The sequence below is a fragment of the Panicum virgatum genome, chromosome 6K (genome assembly GCF_016808335.1).
Source record: "Panicum virgatum strain AP13 chromosome 6K, P.virgatum_v5, whole genome shotgun sequence".
In the NCBI taxonomy this organism is placed as follows: Eukaryota; Viridiplantae; Streptophyta; class Magnoliopsida; order Poales; family Poaceae; genus Panicum; species Panicum virgatum.
This window is the reverse complement of record NC_053141.1, coordinates 2,408,580-2,432,989: the sequence shown is the minus strand read 5'-3', so window position 1 is coordinate 2,432,989 and position 24,410 is coordinate 2,408,580. Positions and strand designations below refer to the sequence as shown.

The window sequence follows — 24,410 nt, the reverse complement described above, 5'->3', positions numbered from 1 at the left end:
CGGCGCGCCGCCGAGCCACCCGCGGCCCGCGGGGCCGGCTACCGCCGCCCATCCCAGCGACGCCCCTCGCGCACGTGAAGTCGCGCTCCTGCCGACCGCCGTAGCCCATCGGGGTCCGCTCGCCGGAGGTGGAGTAGGGTTAGGGTTCAGTGGGAGGGGAGGGGATCGATTTTGGCTTGATTGTTACGCGGGCTCGAGGACAGCGGAGTTCCGCCAGCGCCGCGCCCGGCGGCGGCGGCGGCGGCGGCGGCGCCGTAGCGGAAAGGGGGCGCTCTCCGTTGGGGGAGCATCCCCAAACGAGCTATGGCCATTGGCCGGATACGGTTCCTCCGAAGTACTAGTTGCCTCTATCTCAGAGGCACGTAGATGCCGCGATACCGTTCAACAAACATCCGACGGCAACACACACAGGAAGGTGCTTTGCTCTGGTTTGGGCAAAAAAACTCCTGAGGCCAATCTTAATGAAAGTGTCATCAGAGTGTTATAGACATTAAATTTGCTAATATGTACTAATAGTATGAGGAGAGAGAATAGAGGAATGTCATGAAATGTAAAAGAAGTGTCATCACCATGACACTGATGACACTCTATTGGCACATTTCTTAAAATTCCAATGTAGATAACTGTGTTGATGACACTCCTATTGAGACTGACCTAAAGGTCTATTTGCAGATGAACTGGAGGGGTAAAAATTAAAAAACACGCGAGACTGACAGTGCACCAGGACTACCAAAACGGCGGGAGATCGACAAAAAAGGGCAGGAGGAGAGGCCTGTTTGGTTCCCTAATACTAGTTGTACTAGGAAATTTTGACCATTAATTATTAGTATTAAATGAAGACAGTTTGTAAAACTAACTCAACAATCATATTCTACTTCACGAGAGGAATCTAACGAGGCCTTTGACTGCGTGATTAGAGGATGGTACTGTAGTATCACTGTAACTAATCATTAATTAATTACCGTCATTAGATTTGTCGCGAAAAGTTACACTCATCCCTGAAATTTTTTTGCAAATGAGCTTCATTTAGTACTCCATGCATGCGAGATTTTTTTTTCGGGAAATATGCGTGCTAGTAACTAGCACAATCCAAACAAAGGTCTGATTGAGTGTTGCCTCGCCGGACAGGAGAAGCTTCCCCGCGCTGTGATCTTGTGCAGTCTGACTAATATTCGCATTTTTCCTCACGGCTCACTATAATTGACCAAGTTGTCACCGTCAGTTTGCTTTTGATCTTGCTCGGCCTTTCCCTTTTCTCATGGAAGAAGCAACCTGTACTGAAACGGAAGCAGAGGCTAACAAACCAGAGGCCAATAAAGCACATCATGATTCCAATACGTAAGTAATAAAGCACATCTTATTAATCTCATTTGACATCATATGAATTTTAGTCTAATATTTTGTCTGCAGTTGCATAAGTGCCCTGCTCATGTTATGTTTTCAATTGCAGAACTATACTGCTTGGTTTGATACCTCAAATTGGCATGGAGCAAAGGTTACTGGGTTCTGGATTGATAATACTAAATTGCCATTTTTTTTGCTATACTGAAATTTTAATCAATCTTGCCATAGTGAATTAACATCAACAGATTAATAATATCGTTTACATCAATTTACAACTCTACTCAACGCCTGTGGTAATATTGTTTCCTGCTACTTTGAAGCTAACTTTTCTTTGTTTCTAGTTGCCTTCCTTTTGTGATGGTGGATACTGGCAGCCCCTATTCCACTCCCGTTGGTGGTACATGCACCTGGGTGGGCAAACCCCATTCCAGCCGTGGCCTGGCTCTTCAACGGTGGCGGCGGCGACGGCGACTAGCAAGCTGCGATACCGCCGCCGTGGTGGCGGCGAGACAGCATCAACGTTGTTTTTTTCTTTTTCTTTTATGTGTATAGCAAACAGACTCGTATAGCAGTCTGGGCTATTTAGTTATGGATGACCTCGTGGGCTGAACGGATGGTCCAATTTGCTTGTTTCTCAATTGTGCCGTCGGATGCTGATCTAGTGGCCAGCAACAATCTACATGCCTCTGAGGTTGCTGCAACTACTTCAGAGGAACCGGATCCCATTGGCCCATAGCAGCCCAGCAGTTGCCATTTTAACCGAGATAACAATTCGATCCATGCTCCATGTATCAGAACAAACATAGCTCAAGAAAACAGAGTACATGAACTGTAGCATCACTCTGACTGACGCCGCGCTGTTTTGGTATCCCTGCAAACAGCTAAACACTTGTTTACACTATATGATCATCTGATCCTGATCAGATGGTTTGTCATCCTCATAGGCACTTCGACTCTTTTGCGGTTTCGTCAGCTTCTTGTCCAAGATAGTGGCAACCCAACCCTCTCCTCGAAGTCCATCCTTTCTTCTTCTGAAGAAGTTGCTTCAGCTTCAGATTCATCAACAGCATCTTCCATGGGACAGACAGAATGTTTACTCCATGTCGCCCACTCCGCCGGCGCCTGCCCGCCTCCTGGTGCATGTTTGCATTGGACCACTAGACACTCTGTTCCTGTTTTCAGTAGAAACTAAATCAAACCATGCTTTATCGCTGCCGCTTGTGTTGAGAGCGATGATTGGTCTTTGTGCCTGAATCTTCAGAATGATGGAATGAACAGGTTGTTACTTGAAGGAAACCACATCTACGATTCTACGTAACCCTATTTTTGGAGGAACAATCTGTCTTCATATTCTTCCTGAACAATCAGTAGCTTTGCTCTGTTACTCCAAAGCACCAACATGAGCTTGGAAATTCTGAATATTTTCTTCATTTAATTTGTAAGCTAGTATCAAAAAGCTGGGTGGGTGTTTTTTTCCAGAGTATAGTATCTTCAGCCTTGTGGAAACTACAAAATGCTGCACTTTGGTTCCAGACGACCTGACTAAGTATGTGACTGTTGAAGCTATGACTTTTGTGACACTATTTTAAATTTTTAAGAATGAATTCTTAAAACAAAGATTCCAATAGTGTAGACCTTGGAACTGCACTGAATGTGTTGTTATTCGTGAAGTCATTGTGCAGTTTATTAAGGTTCAGATAAGGACACTGAAATGAGGTCGCTGACCAAACAGGTGAATGTGCAGGCTTAGTGGAGTATGTGCAGTGTCCTTCTTGTCAGATGCAGATTTAAGCAACACTTAAAGATGATGCACCTGTGGTAGCTATCTTTGTGCCTTACATAGTTACATTGTATGCGATCTTCGCCTCAGAAACATTGTATACCATCACTCGACATCTAACATGGAATCATGGATTGACCTCGGAAACCAGAGCAATAGGAAATGTGCGGTAAAAAGACAATGTTTGGTGCAGGAGCAAGTCCAAGGCATGTTCTTCATCACCATGCCAATCCCCAAATTTAGGCATTTGCAAGCAAGGAATAGCTCTGTCAGCAAACTACTGCATCTATGCAGCTATACCGATAGCTTCAAGCGCGGTAAACCGTTGGACCGATCTTTGGTGCATTCCGAGTCAGAAAGCAAAAAGGGGAAATCTCACATCTCAGCCTGAACTTCCGGCACTACAGGCTGGTAGGATGATCGTAGGCTGTTGGGATACTGAAACGTAGCTGAAAATGTTCGTATGGATGTTGGGATACGAATGTAATGAATTGCTTTCCTCTGAATGAAACACGTGCTCAGGCACGTTCACGAAAAAAAAGTTGAAACATTTATCTTGGTTCGAATAAAGCCCATTACATTCGTATAAAAGATGGTGCTGTGTACAGCAACATAGTATTTCATCACAACAAAAAGGATTGCAGTCATATATGATGTACACAAGACTTGATTGTTCTATATAAATAAGACTTGAGATTGCCGTAGTAAACAAAGCCGAACATTGGAGTGGCAGCTGGTAATAAACACAGACGATGCATCTAACGAGGTAGGCTGGCTGATGACAGAAACTCCCGCTCCAAGCTCGAGCCATTGTAGCTTCTCTGAGGTGTTGCAGCATTAGCCCCGGCGTCCAGTTCAATAGACAGGGATTGCCACCGAGAAGCTACGACATTTCTTCTTGTCAGCAACGGCTGGATGTCTTGCTCGTCGTCTCCTGTGTCAGATTGAGACGAGTTCATCCTTTCTGCAAGTAGAAGCTGCAGTGTTATGTCCACTTGCTTCATTGTAGGCCTTTCTTCGCCTCGAAGCCTCAAGCACATCTCTGCAAGGGAGGCGACTTTCTCAATCTCTTCCTGGGTTGCTTCCTCGAGAACTTTAGCAGCTACTATATCTGTAGTCGACCTTGTTCTCATCTCTGAATGGAAGTAGTTGCACAAGTTCTGCTTCATCCCTGATTCAGTGGTAAAAACTGGTTCTTTTTTTAGAAGAAGCTCGAGAAGTACCACGCCAAAGCTGTAAACATCACTTTTATCATTTAGCCTCCCGGTCTGGTAATATTCTGGATCTAAGTAGCCAAATGTGCCCTGAACATTTGTAACAACATGGGTTTGGTCAATTGGGACGGATCTTGAAGCGCCGAAATCTGAAACTTTGGCTGTGTAGTTTGCATCCAGGAGTATGTTGGAGGACTTCACATCACGATGGAAGATCGATATCGAGGCGGCGGAGTGGAGATAGTATAGGGCTCCTGCAGCTTCACTGGCTATCCTTAGACAATCATTCTATGATAATGAGAACCCGCTACTTGAACCGGCGTGAAGAATTTGGTGTAAAGAACCATGGGTGATGAAACCATATACTAGTAAGGGGACCTCACTTTCGAGACAACACCCAAAGAGTCTCACTATATTTCTTTGATTTATTTGTGAGAGGATTGCAACCTCGTTGATGAATTCGCTAATCTCACCATCCTTGATTGCCTTGGACTTCTTTATAGCTACCACTCGTTGGTCAGATAAAATGCCTTTATATACCGTGCCATGCCCTCCATGGCCAAGAATACGTGTGGGATCAAAGTCATTTGTTGCCTTTTCTAGCTCTTCTAAGGAGAAAATCCTTGTCTTGTCACTTGCACTCTCATCGGACAATATTAGTTGTTCCAAGAGGATGCCCTGATTCTTCTGAAAATACTTCCTTCTTAGTTTCTTCTGAGTGTCTCTTTTCCATCTTTGAATGAGCACTAATGCACTTAAGCCGAAAAGTTTAATGCCAAAACCACAACAAAGCCCAAATATAATACCTACAATTAGAATACCCCTTGGACTTATTAGTTGCATATATCAAATTCACCTTTTCTGTTTTGCAAAAAAAAAACCTTTTCTGGTGCAAAATTGACCAATTATGAGCCTCACCTAGGATGAGATTTCTCTTTGGAGTTGAGGTACAATGCATTGTTTTAGCATCATAAACTGTATGACCAGGACACTTGGTGCAAGTGAAGCTTCCAATAGTATTGTGGCAAATACCTACGCAAATCCCGGGCGTTTGCTGACATTCATCAATATCTGTAACCATATTCAGATGTAAGGCGACAAAACTCAATGCACGGAAAAATGTGACAATCATGACAATTGAGCCCTCTAAGCTAGCTAGATATACCAACTCAGGTCAAAGACCTCAATAGCTCCTCTAACTGGTGATGTGTCATGCAGACTGCAGAGTGTCACACACCCTGTCTCTCCTCTTTCTATACATCGTGCTGGCCTCACCTCCTTCCTTGTGCGGGAGAAATCTCCGATGTCGATGATCATAATGAAAATATTACTTCTTCTTAATACAATGATAAACAGCTATCATGCGTATTTGAGAAAAAAAAGTAATGAAAATACTACTGGGCGGGAGAGATTACCGTGACAATCATCTTTGATGTAAGGATTTCCTTCAAAACCAGCTGAGCATTTGCACCAGTAGCCAATATAGCCTTCTGAGGAGCTTATGACACTTATCCAAGTGCTGTTGTTGCTCACACAAGCATATCCAGATGCGTTCTGTTTCGCCAGTTGGCAGGTCAGATTAGCAACAGCCCACTGGAAAGAGGCTGATTCCAAAGGGTCAACAAACAGGTCAGGTTCTTTGGAAGACGTCATCATCTTCAGTATCATACTGAATTGCGCGTCTACCAACCTTGAGTCAATTTTGATGCCTACAAGACCCTCGGTCACATTTATGTTAGTCACACGAAAGAGGTCATTGTATTGGAGGACCGAATGTGCCGGGTCAGAGCAGTTGAGCTGGAAAAATCTCCTTGCAATGCAACCTTCTTCTAGGCCAAAAGGAAATGGGACAGTAATGTTCCCACACTGGTGAGAACAATCCTCCTTCAATGGTTTCGGATTATACTCTGTCGGTGAGGGACCGAAACCGGCGACCAGAGAGGAGGTAAATGGGAGCCGATCAAAATTTCTTCCGAAATCGATCAGTCGGCCTATATCCCAAAATCACCGCAAACCCTACAACTAGGGTATGTGAGAATAGCTATGAACAAGCTATCTCACAACAGCACACCCTAGAAAACTTCGCGGAAGCAAAACTCGAAAAACTCCACAAACAGCAGCACACTGAGTCAGACCGGTCTGACCGCTAGCACAGACCGGTCAGACCGGTCGGGCTGGAATTCAAAAATCCAGACCGGTCAGACCGGTTTCAGAGACCGGTCAGACCGGTCCCTTCCAGACAGCCCGAGACCAAAGCTTCAAAAGGCAAATCTTGAGCAAACGAAGTCTAAATTCGATGAAACTTGGACGAAAGCTTCGTAACTACCCCGTGAACATTTCCCCAAAGGATCTCACCCAAAAGATTCACGGATCGAGAGAAATCGAGAAAAGATCAAAGAGGATTGGGGTTTTCTCAAGAACACAAAATCGCCAATTCGTGAGAACTCTCGATTCTAGTATGTTTAGCACTCGGCTAGAAGGATTAGAATCGTCACAAAGAGTCCATCAAACCACGAATTCAAGGGTTGGTCTCCTCCAAACAAGAAACACACCAAAAGAGGAGAATTAAACCCAAAACGCAAGAGAGAAGGGGAGGACGAGATGCTCAGCACACACAAGTGAATCTCAAACAAATTTCATCCATTAAACTCAGAGGAATTCACCTATACAAAGGCTAGAGCCATCCGCCCATCATCCACCCACTAGATTGAAGAGAATAGCTATAATCTAAACTCTCTTTGCGTTGGAGTCCTTGGCCCTAACCTAAAGCAGAGGCTGGGAGAAGGAAAAACCCAGAGAAAACAAAAGACTCAAGAGACTCACCCACCCACGGGCTGGTGGGGGGTATTTATACCCGGCTGCTGCGGCCAGACCGGTCCAGGGGACCGGTCAGACCGGTCGGGTCAGCAGCACCCTGCTGTACAGCTTCGATCGACGGCGGAGCTTCTTTCTTCGACTCGAAGTCTTTGCTGCGATGCCGCCACGTCGACGAAGATCCGGTCCGCGGTTTTGGAGGGTCCGCGAAACCCGGGTAGGTGGCCGGTTTTGAGAAAACCGCCGAAACCTCACGCGCGGGAAGATTCCTGCCTCCACGCCGTGGCCCTAGACGCCGTTCCTGCCTCGGCCTTCTGACGGCCCTAGACGCCGCCCGACGCCCGTCACCTCCTCGCTAGCAGCGAGGCCCTAGACGCCGTCGACGCCCGTCGCCTCCGTCAGTCCCGAGACCGACGCCCGTCACTTCCACGACTTGGCGTCTTCAACCGCCGTCCGCCTCCTTGGTTTTGTGGCGCAAACCAAGAAACCCGCCTTCCATCGTCGCTTACGCCCTCGATCCAGGAGTGGACGCCACAGCTGCCGCCCGGTACGAGCTCCGGTCCCGGCTGCCCTTCACCGTCGTCCACCGCACGGTCCATCGGTCACAGCACCTCCACGGCAGCTCCCCGCCGACACTCGACGCCCGTGTACCTGCAATCCAAAGACCAAGCGCACGATCACACCGCACGGTTGACAATTCATTCATCACAAACAGGATAGAGTACTCTCGTTCCTCAATCTCCCCCTTGATGAGTGCATTGTCAACACACCACAAACGAACCAAGAGAAGTGAAACCAAAGAAGAACAAAGAAGCACGAAAGAGAAGAACTCAAGTAAGTGACGAAAAGCTCAGACAGGCGAGAACAGTCACTTACTCAAGCAAAGATCGATCCCCTAAGACAAGGGCAAAGGCTCGACGCAATCGATCAAAAGCCAAAACATGACTCCTCAAAGACAGAGGTAACGCTCGACGCAGTCATGCAAGAAGCAGAGGGAAAACGAGGAAACCAGGAGCCAAAACCAAAGCAGAAACTCCCCAAGCAAAGTTTTTCCCTCTCACAAGTGCAACTCTCCCAAAATGATGCACTCTCAAAGCCCTGTGCACAACAAGTTTTTTTTTAAAAAATCAAACAAGTCTCCCCCTTGTTCGATCACTTCTCTCAAAATTCTCTCCCTTGTTGGCACATGCACACATCAAGCTTAAAAAGACCTAAAGCTCCCACTGAAGCTGAAACTCCCCCTGAACAGATGCTATGCAATGAATGCAATGCAGGAGGTGTAAGTGAAAGCATTCAGGGATACAAGGATATGAGCAACATCTAGTCATAAGCACGTGTGCATCCATAAACAGGACCTGCATCTAGCTCAACAGGATATATCAAATCAGTCTAGAGCTAGGCAAGTTCAGTTTAGGAGAAATAAAAGCATCACCCATGGTCTAGCACTAACAAGTAGGGAAAGAAAAGCAGTACTACTCAAACTCATACAGGCGAGCCAAACCAGCCAAAGATGTTGTTAACATTCATTTTTCCATCAAATTTATAGCAATCAATTCTTAATGCCAGGGGTTGAAAGCTTGTCATGCTTCACTTAGCAACAAGGCCAAGCCTATGCCAAAAGACAATCAGAAGCTTAAAGCACTCGTTTCAGTCATGCACAGCCTTGCCCGGGTTCTCACAAGTGCAAAGTGAGCCGTCCCGAAAGCTCGATCAGTGCGACAAGCAATCCCACCTGGATCTTTTCAATCCATTTCACGAACAGTTCAAGCAATTTTATCAGATTTAGATCATCTCAAGTATGAATTGCTGAATGAAAAACCACACTAGCATGAATAAGATAGCAAAGCATATCAACACGCCCTAACATGCTAGTAGCCAAATAGGGTGATCATGTTTTTAGATTTTCAAATCAAAATAGCTTAACTCAGATGATGTCATATACACAGTGGTGCAAGCTATACATGATCAAGTTTATCAACTCACACTAGCAGTCACTAGAAGATCATAGCAATGTATACAAGAATGCTAGTGCAAGTGAGACAATGCAAAATGCAAATATGTACAATGCATATGCACAATGCAACTACCAAACTTAGAAAACAAAGAGAAGCAAATAAAATCTACGAAGCTAACCAAAGAAAAGTCAGCAATCAAAAGGGGTAACAAACCCCAAGCTCCCCTCGCAAGTGAGCAAAGGTGTCCTGCTCAAGCGGTTTGGTGAGAATATCTGCGGTTTGCCTCTCTGAAGGGACATGGATCAGGTCTATGTGTCTTCTCTCATGGTTATCTCGCAGGAAATGGAATCGGATGTCTATGTGCTTAGTTCTGAAGTGTAGGACAGGGTTCTTTGCGATGCTAATGGCTGACATGTTGTCTACAAAGATGGTAACCCTACCGAAACTCAAGCCATAATCCTGCAAGGTTTGTTTCATCCAAAGTATCTGGGAGCAGCAGCTAGCAGCGGCAACATACTCGGCTTCTGTGGAAGAAAGCGCTACGCTAGCCTGCTTGCGAGAGGACCAAGACACCAAAGATGTACCAAGAAATTGACAAGTGCCGGATGTCGACTTGCGATCCAACCGACACCTACCGAAATCGGCATCAGAAAAGCCCACCAAAACCAGAGAAGAATCCGCAGAATACCAGAGACCAAATTCAGGGGTGAATTTCAGATACCTGAAGATGCATTTCACCACCTGCCTGTGGGAGGTGCGCGGCGAAGCCTGATACCGCGCACAGAGGCAGACGCCGAACTGGATGTCCGGTCGTGTCGCCGTCAGGTACAGGAGGGAGCTGATCATGCTCCTGTACTCCTTCTGGTCCACCGCCTCGCCGTCCAAGTCCTCATCAATCGCCGTAGATGTGCTGATCGGAGTCGGCTGAGGAGACAAGTCACTCATGTCAAACTTCCGCAGCAAGTCTCTAGTGTACTTGGCTTGATGGACAAAAGTGCCCTGAGGAGTTTGCTTGATCTGCAACCTGAGGAAGAACTGCAACTCACCCATCATGCTCATCTTGAACTCCCTGGACATCTGCTCAGAAAACTTTAGACAAGAGCGTGAGAAGAGCCACCAAAGATAATATCATCCACGTATATCTGAACTAAAAGAAAATCAGTGCCAGAGCGCATGAGGAACAAAGTTTTATCAACACATCCCATTTTAAAGTCCTGAGCCAGTAAAAAAGTTTTCAATCTATCATACCAAGCTCTAGGTGCCTGTTTCAAACCACAAAGAGCTTTCTGAAGTTTATAAACACGGTTTGGAAACTTGAGATTTTCGAAACCAGGGGGTTGCTTCACATAAGCCTCTTCTTCGATAAAATCATTCAAGAAGGCAGATTTAACATCCATTTGGAAAACCTTAAAACCCTTGGAAGCAGCAAATGCAAGAAAGATTCGAATAGCTTCCAAACGAGCAACAGGGCAAAAGTTTCCTCAAAATCAATACCCTCTTTTTGACAAAACCCCTGGGCAACAAGACGAGCCTTATTTCGAACAACCAAACCATCCTCACCCTGCTTGTTTTTGTAAACCCACTTCGTTCCGATGGGATTACAAGCAGGTGGAGGCTCGACTAATGAAAGGATCGATGGACCAAGATGGGGGGTGAATTGGGCCTTTTTCAAATTCTAAAACACAATTAAGCAACCTTAAACCTATGCAATGCTAGTAAGGCACCAATTCACCAACCGGATAACTAAGCTTCCTACACAAGCTATGAGAGAGAAAACAAGAAGTAAAGCCTAGCAAGGTAGGGCTAAGTTATGATCTCTAAGTCAAGCACATGAACAAATTGCATGAAAGAAAATGCTTGAATAAAGAGAGTGGACAAGAGACGACCGGATTTTTTCCCGTGGTATCGATGTGTTGGCACACACCCCTAATCCACGTTGTGACACTCACAAAGAGTCTTGTCACCTCCCAAGTCACCGAGACGAGGGCGCTCACTAAGAGTCTCCGTTCACCATCCCGGCGTGGTGGAGATCAAGCCACGTACAAACTTCTTCTCCGGGCTCCCACAATCCTTGGCAAGCTCCGCGAGAAACACCTCGATCACCAAGATCGCCTAGGTGATGCCAATCACCAAGAGTAACAAGCTAAGGCCTTCACTTGAGCAAGAACCGATCACCAAGAACGAATGCACACAGGCTTCTCTCTACTCAAGTCCTTAATCTTGCTTCTTAATTGATTGAATGAACAAGTATGTGAAAGATGAAGCTCAAGGTGGCTCTTGACTATAGTATGAGTGTTTGGATGTTCCCTGGTGTCAAGAGTGGCAAAATGACCTATTGGAGGGGTATATATAGGCAGCTCACACGAATAGAGCCGTTGGAGAAAAGCTGCCAGAAAACTGCGTAGCGCCGGTTAATCCGACGTACCTCCAATAGTTAGCGTCGGTTTAACCGATGAATGTAAACTGCCCCTTCTGAAAACTAGCCGTTACAACTTGGGCAGATTAACCGACGTATCATCGGTTTAACCGGTGAGTGTAGTTGTCCTCTGATCAACTGAAAAACCAAGTCTCTGGACAACTGCACCGACGTTAACTCAAAACCATCGTCGGTTTAACCGGTGAGTACAACTTCAGAAATTCCTGGAAAAACCATCTCACTGGTCAATTGCACCGACATCTCAATTCAAACATCGTCGATTTCACCAGTGTATAGAACCTTGAAACACCCTGGAAAAACCAACTCTGGACTAATGCACCGACGTTCAATTCAAACGCGTCGGTTTAACCGGTGTATTGACTTGTCCAGACTCTGCTGACTTCGTTTAATCGACGTATAGAAAATTGGAGTCGTCGGTTAAACCGGTGTAGAGACTTTTTCCTGATTTTGCCTTTTCTGATTTGAGTCTTGAATGAAATCCAAATATTCTTGAGATATAAGTTGAGAACCACTTATTTGAACTTCTGAAAACCTGAGTGACCATAGTGTGCATCCATTTTTGATTGACCATGTCCATGCTCAAGTTACTTGGCCTTAACCCCTCTTAATAGTGCGATCACTACAAAACTATAAAACCTATACTAACCTAAGTGTCCTTCTCAACCTTATGACACTTAGGACTAGAAAGATCCTTAGTCTTGACATATAATTGAGTTGAATACCGAGATCGCCTTTTTGAATAATGAAATTGAGGGGCCTCTTTTGACATATGACCAAATGAGCGATAATGATCTATTAAGCTGCACAAACTCATTAGTCACAATAATGGTTGTCATTAATCACCGAAACATACCTTGAGGGCCTAGATGCTTACAATCTCCCCCTTTTTGGTGATTGATGACAACATAAACATAAATAACGAGAGAGCGAGAAAGATAAAGCAAGATAAACACAATCAAACTCGAAAAAAAGGACCAAAGAGCTCAACGGCTCAAACGAAATCCATAGATATGTCTCAAACCACAGCATACTCAAACGACAAATGTACATATCCATGAACTAACACCAAATGAGATAATAAAACATCAAGGTCCTGATAACTACGAGCTCTCTCTAACTCTACCCTCCCCCTGACTCCAACTCCCCCTGACTCTCTCCCCCTTTGGCGTCAAAGCACCAAAAAGGCGAGCTACTGGTCCGGCTGTCGTGGCACTTGCGAGGAAGCGGTCCGGGTCATCATCGTCGTCGTCGTCGGACGGTGTACCCTCGGTAACAGACGGGAGCTGCTGGTCAGTACTGCCTGCTGGATCTGAACTGACTAGGGGTGTAGCTGTCGTCGAAGCTCGCGTGCTGGCACTGCCTGGAAGAGGGTCCGTAGAAGTAGTAACTGGCTCAGCAGAAGATGTGTCAACATCTGAAGTAGTGAGTGCTGAAGCTGCCGGCTGTGTCGACTGCTGAAGCAAAGAACCCTCTCCTCCTCCCCCTGAAGGTAGTGTCTGTGGTACGACGGGGAGGGCGACTGACTGGACTGCTGAAGGAGACTCCTGGAAGAGTGAAGTCGCTGGCAGTGGTGAGAACAGTGGACGACCGGCAGACCCAAGTAGTGCGGACATCGAGAACGTGGTCTCCGGTGTCGCTGAGGTAGCTGGAGCTGCAGTAGGGGCTGGAGCTGGTGTAACGGCAAGCTGAGGTGCTCCAACACCCTGAAGGCCTGGCTGTCCTGGCTGCTGCGGGGCGAGTCCGGTGTGAGAGTAAAGCTGTGAGATCATCCCGAACATCGCCATCATGCCCTGCTGCATCTGCTGGAACTGAGCGTCTGTCCTCTGAGAGACTCTGTCAATAAGCCCGACAAAACGCTCCTCGGTCGCAGCCCGCTCTCGGGCGGCCTCCCTCTGTATAGCAGCAAGCTGAGCCTCATGGGCTCTCCTGGCCTCCTCCTGTGCAAGCCGGTCCTCTCTCTGCTGAGTCACGAGCTGCTGTAGAAGTGCGGTGAGCTCGGACGGCTGAGACACCTGGGACTCAGAGACTGTAGCAGCAGCGGCTGACTCTGGGGCTGGCTCTCTGGACCCCCCTGCCTCGTGGTCGTGACTAGCTTGGGCTGCTGCAGGGAAATACTCTATGTCCTCGGAGGAGTCTGACTCAAGCTCAGACCAGTGTATCTCATCCTCTCCTCCGGGAAGCTGTGCCTCGGCGGCTAGCAGTGCCTCGTTCTCCTGTGCCACCCGGGCCTGTGCCTCTGGCGACAACTGTGCCATGGCAGCTCTCTCTGCCTGTCTGCCCCTCCGCCGGTCCTGTGGTGCTGTCGGTCGGTAAACTGGGAACCGGGGAGCCTCGTCCTGACGGTAGACTGCACTGACGGGTGACTCAGCTGGCACGATCATAGAACAGATATAGCTGATCCAGTGAGCATACGGAAACTGACGCACAACACCCATCCCGTCAGTGATAACATCCTCGATCTCAGCCAAGATGAAGTCAACTATATCAAACGGCTCGTGAGTGAGGATGTGTAGAAGCAGGAGCTGCTGCAGTCCTGTAAACCCCTCTGGGTAGCCACTCCTCGGTAGCAAAGTCTTCCGGAGTGCCATGTGTACTGCGTATGCCTCTGGGGTCAGCAGGCTAGGAACTCTGGCGTAGGAGGCAGGGAACGGCTAGCGGAAACACTGAGAGATCTGTCGGTGTTCCGACCCGAGGGGCCTGAATCCCAACTAGTAAATGCTGTGTGTTTCCTCGTCCCAGATGATGATGCAAGAGGCAACACAGTAACGCACGGTTTTATCCTGGTTCCGGCCGCGGGGCCGTACGTCCAGCAAAGGGGGTGTGCGAGGGCAATGTATTATCTTGCACCCGTAGTGCTTGTAGTAGGGGATACAAGCAAAGCGAGAGAGGGAGGGAAGCTCCCAAGTCTCTGCTAGGAGTGGAGTCGGTTGAGGTGAGTGCTCCGTAGTGCTGAGGCCTTTCTGAGGGAGAAAAAACCGGAGAACCTGCTGCCAACCACGCCTAAGGAAGCCCACCTCCTCCTTTTATAGTCACAAGGAAGGGCGGTGCACATGAGTGGGGATATGGAAGTCATCGTTTCCCCTTAAATCGCGGGGTACTGTGGTCGAGCACTGTAGAAAGTGTACTGTGGGAAGGCGGCGCGCGTCATTGTCGTCCTGGGTTCTGCGAAGATTGCGCCGGTCGTCCTGCAGTGTCCCGGCGGTAGTAATGGCGTGGGACGGCCCCGGACCCCCTGGTCGGAGTGCGGGCGTGCACACTAGAAGGTCCAGGAGCGCGTGGAAGTCCCGGACCCCATAAGGGGGAGGTCCGGGGTCCCTGCCCGTGCGTGCAGAGCGTCCTTCTCGGAAGGACACGTGACATCGCCGGACCCCTTCTCCAGCGGGAGGTGAGTCCGGATGGTTGATGTCGGCAGAACAGTAATGGGGGCGGCGCCAACTTGTCTTGCCCCGCATTGAATGTCCACAGTGTTGCTACAGCGACCGGGGTGGCGGAGCGGTGACTGGGGTCAGCGGATGGGACGTCGGTCACATCCACCGCGGGAGCGGCGGTCTGGCGCCGCCCGTCATTTGAGCCGTGGCGGAGTGGCTGGCCTTTAATGCCTTTGTACGGCGGTCGGTTGGGCGGCGGGGCCGTTTGTCCCTTGTGCCATGAGAGGGCCTCGAGCGAGGCGGAGATGAGTCACCTGCTCGAGGGCAGATCCGCTACCCTCGAGCAAGGCGGAGATGAGTCACCTGCTCGAGGGCAGATCCGCTACCCTCGAGCGAGGCGGAGATTGCCCAGCAGGCCCGAGAGGGACCCTCGAGCGAAGCGGAGATCGTTCTTCTGGTTCGAGGGGGATGGGAATGGGCCGCATGCTGGGCTTCTTTGAGTCCTTTCCTTTCTTTCAAATAGGAAGCAGGCCGTGGGTCTTCGTGGGCCCAGTTGCCTTAACAGGTATTTGTGTTTTAAAAGCGATCTTAGTACCCCAATTAGGGTGTCCCTAATTGTGGCACCCGACAGTAGCCCCCGAGGCTTTGGTCGAGTTGATGGATTCGGCCAAAGGGTGTTTCCGCGATTTCCCCCTTGACGTGTTTAGTCAAAGTCGTGCACCTGCTGGGCGCGCCTGAGCACGGGCCCGGCGGATGTGACAACACGCCGGTCGGGATAGTACGCCCGTGGGGGGAGTACTTCGAGGCACACGCCTCTTCGTTTGTTTGTGTAAAGGACAAGACGTGTCCGCACTGAGGGGGGCCAGGGCGACGGTGGCACCCGCTGCTTGGCAGCTAGTGCTCCCATCGTGCTGTCCCGTACGTAGGGCCTTGGCCCCAGCATTCCTGGTTGCTTTACGGCGCGCTGTTCGAGGGCATCCGGCCAGGGTCGATGCTGCACCGCTTAGCGTCCAGGGGCTCAGCTCCGCTTTATTTCGTTCGGTCATGTCTCGGCGCGACGACCGAGGACATCCTTTGCTCGTGGAGCGCCGCTTCGTCACGGGCGATACAAGCCTCCGCTCTTTGATAAGCTTGAAATTTTGTGCCCAGCGCAGCTATAAATAGGGGTCGTGGGGTTCCCCTTCTTCTCCAGCTTCCCAACTCTTTCTTCCAGCATTGCCCAATTCTTGTAATGTTTCCTTTGCCTTTTTGTGACCGGCCCCCAGATGGGGTGGCCTGGCTTTTTTAGGCTTTTGGCGCTAGAAGAATGTTTGCGAGCGTTAGGGGAAGACCGGAGTGGGCGTGCGCACCATCCCTCAGCTTCAGTGGGATCAGCAGAAGAGCATTGGGCCCGTGGGGTCCTGCTCCTGCGATGTCCCCTAGCCTGAAGGGGGACGGAGGCGCCAGGTTGGGCGGCTGTTCTTTGCATCGTCCCCCCAGGCGATGAGGTTGCCCTCGGGGAGACGGTGCGGAGGGCGTTGTCCGCCAGCTCGACCCCCCACGTGGTCTTTGGTGGAGGAGACGCTAGAAGAAGGCTTGCGAGGAGAGCGTCCCGCTGGATCCGTGAGGTCTGGGGGCCGTTTCTCGCATCCCTAGCAGCCTCGCTGCTGCGTCAGCTAGGGGCTTGGTGCCTTTCTTCGTCGCTCGTCCCTCCCCAAGACAGGGAAAATTGCCACGTAGGTGGCAACGTGTTTGTATCTTTCGATGGCTTCGCGCCGGTGACCCTTTGTAATCTTTACTTGCATTTGAGCAATAAAGTCCCCTTTCTCCTCTGCGGGGAGGATTACCGAGGGTATAGGGGTGTACAGAGAGTCACGACCCTCGAATATGTGAGAAGTCACCTTCGCGGGGGCGCGTTAGCGCACCCGCGGGTGTAGCCCCCGAGGCCTTGGAGGAGAGTTTGTGCTCGTCCAAGGGCTATAAACGTTGTCCCACTGGGTAGCTTTACTGGGATGGCCATCCAGCGTCTTTTTCAGCCGGCATCGGCACTTTTTCAGCCGGCCTCAGCATTTTTAGTGCTGGTACAACGACCCGGCGTTCAGCTTAGCCATTAGGGGAGCGTACGTTAATAGTGGAGGGTTTGATCAGACACATGGAGCTTCACAATGGACGGTCGTCGACTTATTCAAGGGTGTGGTTTGTACCGTGGCGTGCGGGGAGCCCCCGAGCCCAGGCCCGTGTGAAGGCGTTCAGGGGAACCCTCGACTTTGATTACGACCCTCGTCGCCCTTCCGCAGGGAGGAGGGGTGAAGCGCACCATGCTACCCATGCCCGGGCCGCGAGCTATGGCTGCTTCAGTGAGCTATTAGCGGGTTGTTCAAGCGGACGTCCGTGCCCCGTTCGATAGGGGTCGGCTCGTGGTCCATAGACACGTCTCATAAAGCGCTCGCGAGGGTTCGCTAGGCGGGGCTCGAACCCATTCGGTAGGGTTCGAGGGCTCGATGCTCTCCCTCGATGGGATCCCCCTTCTAGGTACCCTCGACTGGCCTTGAACACAGCGTAGGATGTCTCGAACTCCGCGTTCGAGGGTAGCTTGTATGGCACATCTCTGCAGTCCCTGACTCTGGTGATCTGGGGCGCCTGTCGAACCCTCTGAAGGGCCAGGCTTCGACCCCCTAATCAGTAAGGCCTCGAAATGCGATTCCTTCGAGGGTAAAGAGACCCTATGAAGGACTATTCCGTCATGGTCTGAAAACGTCGCAGAGCCACGAGCCACGCGTGCGCGGGTCTTCCGCCGGTAGCGGGCGACGTGGCCCGATTTGGGCGGCATAGCGTGGGCGCGCCTTTTCAGGCGTCCGCCTCGGGCAAGCGAAGCGGCATGGGCGGCGGCTGACGGATGGGATAGCGCAACAGTCGCGCCGCGCCTGCCGGTTACCGTGCCGCATTTATTGTCGCGTGCGCGCGTGGGAGACTCCGTGGTCGTGGGACCCACCCGTCAGCGATAGCAAAATCTACCGCCTTCAATGCGGTAGATTTGGGCCATGGCTACGGATGCGCCCGTCGTGGTGAAATAAAACGAAAAGAAAGGGGAGGTTTCGGGTTCACCTGGCCATTTGCTTTTACTCTGCTTCGCCTTCTCCGCACCCCTGCATCCTGAGCCCGTAGCCAAGAGCGGAAGGGAGAAGGGAGAAAGAGAAAGAGAGAGAGAGAGAGAAAGAAGCACCTTAGCCATCCAGAGCTTTCGTTCCCACATTCCCCTTCGAGTCGAAGACATGTCGGACATTCAGGAGCCCTTACCGTGGGGCAAGTCCTCCGCCACCGAGGCGGTGCTGGAGCAGCTGGTCGCCGAGCGGCTGCTGCCGCGGAACCCGGACTTGGGGGGCTCCGGCATGGATTTCCCCGCACCCGGACGAGACCGAGCCGAAGCCCCCGCAGGGCTACGTCGTAAGCTTCGTGCACCTCCACGAACGGGGCTTTGGCGTCCCCATCAGCAAGTTCATGAGGGCCCTGTGCGAGTACTACAGAGTGGAGCTGCACAACTTCAGCTCCAACTCCATCTCACAGGCGGCGGTCTTCGTCGCCGTCTGCGAGGGGTACCTCGGCATCGACGTCCACTGGGATCTCTGGATCCACCTGTTCCGCGGCGAGCTCTTCGTCGTAAACGCGCGGAACCAGCCGAGGCGGTTCGCGCGCGCCAGTGGCCTGACGCTCCATGTCCGCCCGAACCGGAGGAACCTTTACATCACACGCAAGATGACGACAAACAACTCCGGGTGGAGCCGAGGGTGGTTCTACCTTCGAAACTTCAGTGGCACGCTCCCGGCGTTCACCAACAAGGTTCTTCGGGAGCGTCCGGCGAAGTGGGACTGGGGGGTGTCGCCCCCGGCGCAACAAGCCAGGCTCGAGGGCCTCACCGATGCGCTGGCGCGTTTGGCGAGGAAGGGATTGACAGCGGCGGCCGTCATCGCGAACTTTCACCGGCAGAGGGTGATCCCTCTTGTAGAGAGGGCCCTGCCGATTTACCGGCTCATCCCCGGGAGCAAGGTCGAGGGCTCGAGGACGTCGAGCAAGCTTCTCTCCCACACCAACGCCGCCCGGAGGACGAGGTATGCGGTGGCGGAGTTTCCCCAAGATCCCGCGGATCTTTGGAGGATCAAGATGCGCCCCGAGCCGGGGTATATTTCCCTGGTGAGTTTTGGCTTCGAACTCGTCGTGCATCGTGTAGTCCCCTTTCCTGACCCCATCTCGGGTGTGTTGTACAAGGTTTGAGATGCGGCACCTCGAGGCCCCCGGTCCCAGAACAGCGCCTGATCAATCGCCTCCACGCCGAGAAGATGAAGAGGCGGAAGGACGCGGCGGAGGCAAAGGCCGAGAGGAAGAGGAAAAGGAAGGCGGCGCACGACAAGGCGCGCCAACTCGCTCGGGCGGAGGGGAAGCCGCAGCCCGCCACACCTGAGTCCTCGGAGGAGGACGAGGAGGAGGCCTCGGAGGAGGATGAGGAGGAGGCCTCGGACGCCGAGGACCACGCTCCGAGGGGGGACGGGGAGGGCGCGAGCCCCCCACCGTTCTACCTGTGGGATGATGAAGAGGGAGCGACCGTGGCTCCAGAGGAGCCGAGGGCCGCAGGGGGGTCATTGGCGAACCTCTCCCTCGAGGGTGCGGCGCGGGGGTCATCCTCGCCGGCGGCCGGCGAGGGGTCGCCTGCGCCCCAGTTGCTGATCCGTGGCCACGAGGCAGCGGCGGGAGAGGAGTCGTCCGTGCTGGCAGCCTCGAGCCACCGGGCCGACACGAGGGGTGCAGCTTCAGGGCAGACTTCGAGGGACAGCACGATGCCCCGAGCCCGGAAGACCGCCACGTGGAAGCGGAGTATGAGCGCTCGATCTGGGTAAGTATTTCGGATCTCGTTTTTGTCATGCATTTGGCGGATTTCTCGATCCTGCTCAACTCGTGTCTCTTGATTTCCAGCCCCGGGGCCGTTCCCAAGGACGTAGTGCGGCTTGCCCCGGCCAAGGCTCTCAAGACCGGGGCTCGTAGCACTCCGCACACGGCGCCGCAGCCCCCGCCTGCCTTGGATCTCGAGGCGGCGGCCGCTAGGCTACGGGAGGCAGTGGCCCGAGGGGCCCAGGCGGCGCAGCAAGCCCGGGAGAAGGAGGGTGACGCCGGTCAGAGCGACGCCGGCCACCGTGGCGCCGAGGCGGCCGCTCAAGCGGCCGACGCCGAGGAGACCGGCCAGGGCGGTGCCGGTGGTGCCGCCCAAGCGGTCATTGATGTTGAGGCCGGACAGGGCGACGCAGATATCGCCGCCCGGCCGGACATAGAAGGAGAAACTGGCGGGGGCGCAGGAGCACCCTGCCGGCCAAACTGCGGAGGAGACCCCCGTCTTCGAGCCTTCGAGGGCCGAGGGCGAGGGCCTCGCAGAAGACATGGCGCAAGAGGCGCCAGCGGTAGAAGGAGCCCCCATCTCGGAGCCCACCGAGGCTCGGGACGAGGGTACCGTCTTGATAGTGCCCATGCCCACGGCGCAGGAGGGCGCAACGGCGGTGGTGGAGCTGCCAGACAGCAGCGAGGAGTACGGGGACTCGATAGATATCGACCCCGCTGCTGCGGCGAGCGCCGCCGCACATATTGCCGAGTTCGCATCGGCCAGCGCGGGCGTGCTCAAAGCGGGTGCGTCGGAGGGGAGCCACCTCGGAGTTATCGTCCCGTCCGGTGTCCCCTCAGAGTTCCTTCGCAAGGAGCAGGAGGAGGAGGCCTGGAACAAGCAGATGGGCATTGGGCGCGAGATCTTGCAGGCCCTCGACCGCGCTTATCAGCTTCATCAGAACGCGGATTACCAGGTCAGCCAGGTAAATATTTCCCGCCAAAAATTAATCAGATTTGGTTTTAGTTTTTTGCGTGTCTTCACCCACGCCGTCCCCCTTTGCAGCAGCTGAGGGAAATCTCGCGCGAGAAGAGCGTCGAGATGAACCGGCTGTACTCCCAGATGAGCCAGCTCGGGCAACACAACGCTGAGCTGGTGCTCAAAAATATCGATGCCAACACAAAAATGGCCGATCTGGGGGCGCGTCAGCAGGCGCTGGAGGAAGAACTGGCCCGGATCACCGATGAGCGGGACGCCCAGAGGGCGGCAGCGGAGCAGAAGGCCCGGGAGGCCGAGGCGCAAGCCGCCGAGCTGCAGCGCCTTCGGACGGCGCTCGAGGATAGAGCTCGGGAGGCTGAGGCGCAGAGCGTCAAGCTGCAACGCCTCAATGCCACTCTCGAGCAGCAGAAGGCCGAGCTCCTCCATAAAGAGGTGGCCATGGTTGCGCTCGCCGGGACCCTCCAGGAACAGGGTGTGGCCCTCGAAGAGAGGGAGGTGGCCCTCCAGAACATGGGGGCTAGCCTTAAGGAAAAAGAAGCCTCCTTGTCCTCGCTCGAGGAGGCCGCCGGTAACCAGAGGGAGGAGGCGCAAAAGAACATGGCGGGTGAGTACCTTCGATTTTTCATCGATTTGCTTTCTTTCGTGGCTAATGTCGATTTCCTTTGCTCAGAGCTGAGGCAAAAGGTGGTGGATGAGACCGCGGCGAAGGAAGCGGTCCACACCGCGCTCACGGCGGCACAGATGGAGTTTGCTGAGCTGGAGCAGACCGCCGTGAGCGTGTGTCAAGAGCTCGAGGGGGAGGGCGCCGTCTCGGGCAGTTCGGTGATCAGCCGCCTGCGCGCGCTAGGCGGCCGGATTGCCGAACACGCCAAGAGTACCTTCCGCCTCGGTGTCCTGCGGGCTCTCGCCGTGGCCTCGACGCATTACCTCATGGATCTCCAGAGGGTGTCGTCGGGGTACGTCGTTCCCGATGATGCGGATGCGGACGCCGCGTTGGTCATCATGGATGAAGCTGACGCAGCCACGGAGGAGTTCGCCACCGTCCTCGCTGAGAAGCTCGAGGCAGACATCCCTCCCATCGCTGAATTCGACGCCCCTGAAGACCCGCAGGGGGGGATGGTAGCCTGTAGGAAAGTTGGGCGTCGAAGCCCATTGTAAATAGATTAGTGTTTATCACAGTCGCTCTTTGTAATCGCATCCTATGAATATATGAAATTTTATTTCATAATTTGAATGTGTGGCCTGTCGAGGCCTCGTGTGTTCGAGCCTGTGTTTCTTTACTTTACTTCCGTGTTCTTCGTATACGACTTAGATAAACATCTGCGAGGAAGTTCGCGTTCATAAGCAACGTAGGCGTAGGGTGGTGAGGGGGGTGCCGTATCCCGGAGGCGTAGGCGGCCCCACGACTCAGCCAGCCCCGTACCGTAGTTGCTTACGCCTCGCGTCCGTTTTTTCCAAGGATACGAGAAGCTTAGGGTCGAGACGAAAATATTTCGAAAAAACATTGGCGACTTTTTGGGGACGTTCGGGGGTTCCCCCCGTAGTAGCCCCCGAGGGAGGCTCGGCTTTGCCGAGGGTAAAGCCGAGCGTACCTCAATGTTCGTGTGCGCCCGAGCCCCCGAGGGTCGGGAAGGTTCCCAAAAAGCGATAAGTGAAGGGCGCCTCCTTATTATTTCGGGAAATTGAAAATGCGACTACGAACAATATAGAAATAGCTTGAAATGCTAAGGGTAGAAACGACGTAGCTGTTGTATATTCCAAGCGTTGGTGAGGACTTCGCCTTTTTCGTTGGCCAGCTTGTACGTGCCGGGCTTGAGCACCTCGGCGATTATGTATGGTCCTTCCCATGGAGGTGAGAGCTTGTGGCGGCCCCTGTTGTCCTGTCGAAGCCTTAGCACCAAGTCCCCTTCGTTGAGGTCTCGGCGCCGGACCCTCTGCGCTTGATACCTTCGCAAGGACTGCTGGTAGCGCGCAGAGTGGAGGAGCGCCATGTCTCGAGCCTCGTCCACTTGGTCCAGCGAGTCTTCGCGAGCTTGCTGGTTTCGTTGCTCTTGATATGCCTTGAGCCTTGGCGATCCGTATTCCAAGTCGGTGGGGAGGATGGCCTCGGCGCCATAGACGAGGAAGAACGGAGAGAAACCTGTAGCTCTGCTTGGGGTCGTCCTTAGGCTCCAGATGACCGAGGGTAGCTCCGTGAGCCACCTCCGGCCGAACTTGTTCAGCTTGTTGAAGATTCTTGGCTTTAGTCCTTGGAGGATCATGCCGTTGGCACGCTCCACTTGCCCGTTCGTCTGTGGGTGTGCCACAGCCGACCAGTCCACACGTATGTGGAAACTGTCACAGAACGCCAAGAACTTCTTGCCTGTGAACTGGGTGCCGTTGTCGGTGATGATCGAGTTCGGGACCCCGAACCTGAAGACGATGTCGGTGAAGAATTGGACTGCTTGCTCGGATTTGATCTTGCCGATGGGTCGAGCCTCGATCCATTTGGAGAACTTGTCGACCGCCACCAGCGAGTGGGTGAAGCCCCCGGGTGCCTTCTTCAGCGGACCGACGAGGTCCAGCCCCCACACGGCGAACGGCCACGTGATGGGGATGGTCTGCAGAGCATGGGCCGGAAGATGTGTTTTTCGAGCATAGAACTGGCAACCCTCGCAGGTTCGCACGACGTCGGTGGCGTCGGCGACCGCGGTGGGCCAGTAAAATCCTTGCCGAAACGCGTTACCCACGAGGGTACGTGGCGCGGCGTGATGGCCGCAGATGCCAGCGTGGATGTCGCGGATCAGCTCCTTGCCCTCGGGGAGGGGGATGCATCGCTGCAAGACACCCGAGGGACTGCGCTTGTGTAGCTCATTGTCGATTAGAGCGAAGGACTTGGCCCTCCTGGCGAGGCGCCGTGCCTGAGCACGGTTCGAGGGTAAGATCCCTCGAATCATCCAGTCAAGGTACTGGACGCGCCAGTCTCGCGAGGTGGGGATCTCGTCGACTTCCATTGCTTCGGCCTCGTCCGCAGAGGTGGTCCCAAAGTCAATGTCCATGGGCTCGACCCCGTCCGCCGGGGGGTTCCCGCCGGGGGACCCGGTGGACGAGGGGCCCGGCTCCGGCGGGTCCTTGAATTCGGCGGAGGGCTTGGCGATGTCGCGGGCGAAGATATTCGGGGGGACAGTGGTCCGCCCCGAGGCTATCTTGGCCAGTTCGTCGGCGTCCTCGTTATACTTGCGCGGGACATGATTGAGCTCAAGGCCGTCGAACTTGTCCTCGAGGCGGCGTACTGCGTTGCAGTATGCCTCCATCTTCGGGTCGTGACAGCTAGACTCCTTCATGACTTGATCGACGACAAGTTGAGAGTCCCCGCGTATGTCGAGGCGTTTGACGCCAAGTTCGATGGCAATGCGGAGGCCACCAAGGAGGGCCTCATACTCCGCCATGTTGTTCGAAGCAGGGAAATGCAAACGGATTACGTACCGTATGTGTTCGCCGAGGGCTGAGATGAAGAGGAGGCCGGCACCGGCGCCGGTTTTCATCACCGACCCGTCGAAGTACATAGTCCAGCATTCGCCCTGGATTTGCGATGGGGGTAGCTGAGTGTCCGTCCACTCAGCCATGAAGTCAGCCAAGATTTGGGACTTGATTGCCTTGCGAGGGGCGTAAGTGAGTGT

The 24,410-nt window shown here is 52.8% G+C and overlaps 1 pseudogene; it reads right to left on the bottom strand.

Annotated features, from left to right (window-relative positions):
* Positions 1 to 3,690: 3,690 nt before the first annotated feature.
* On the bottom strand, positions 3,691 to 5,830 carry LOC120711221 (annotated as a pseudogene).
* Positions 5,831 to 24,410: the final 18,580 nt, after the last annotated feature.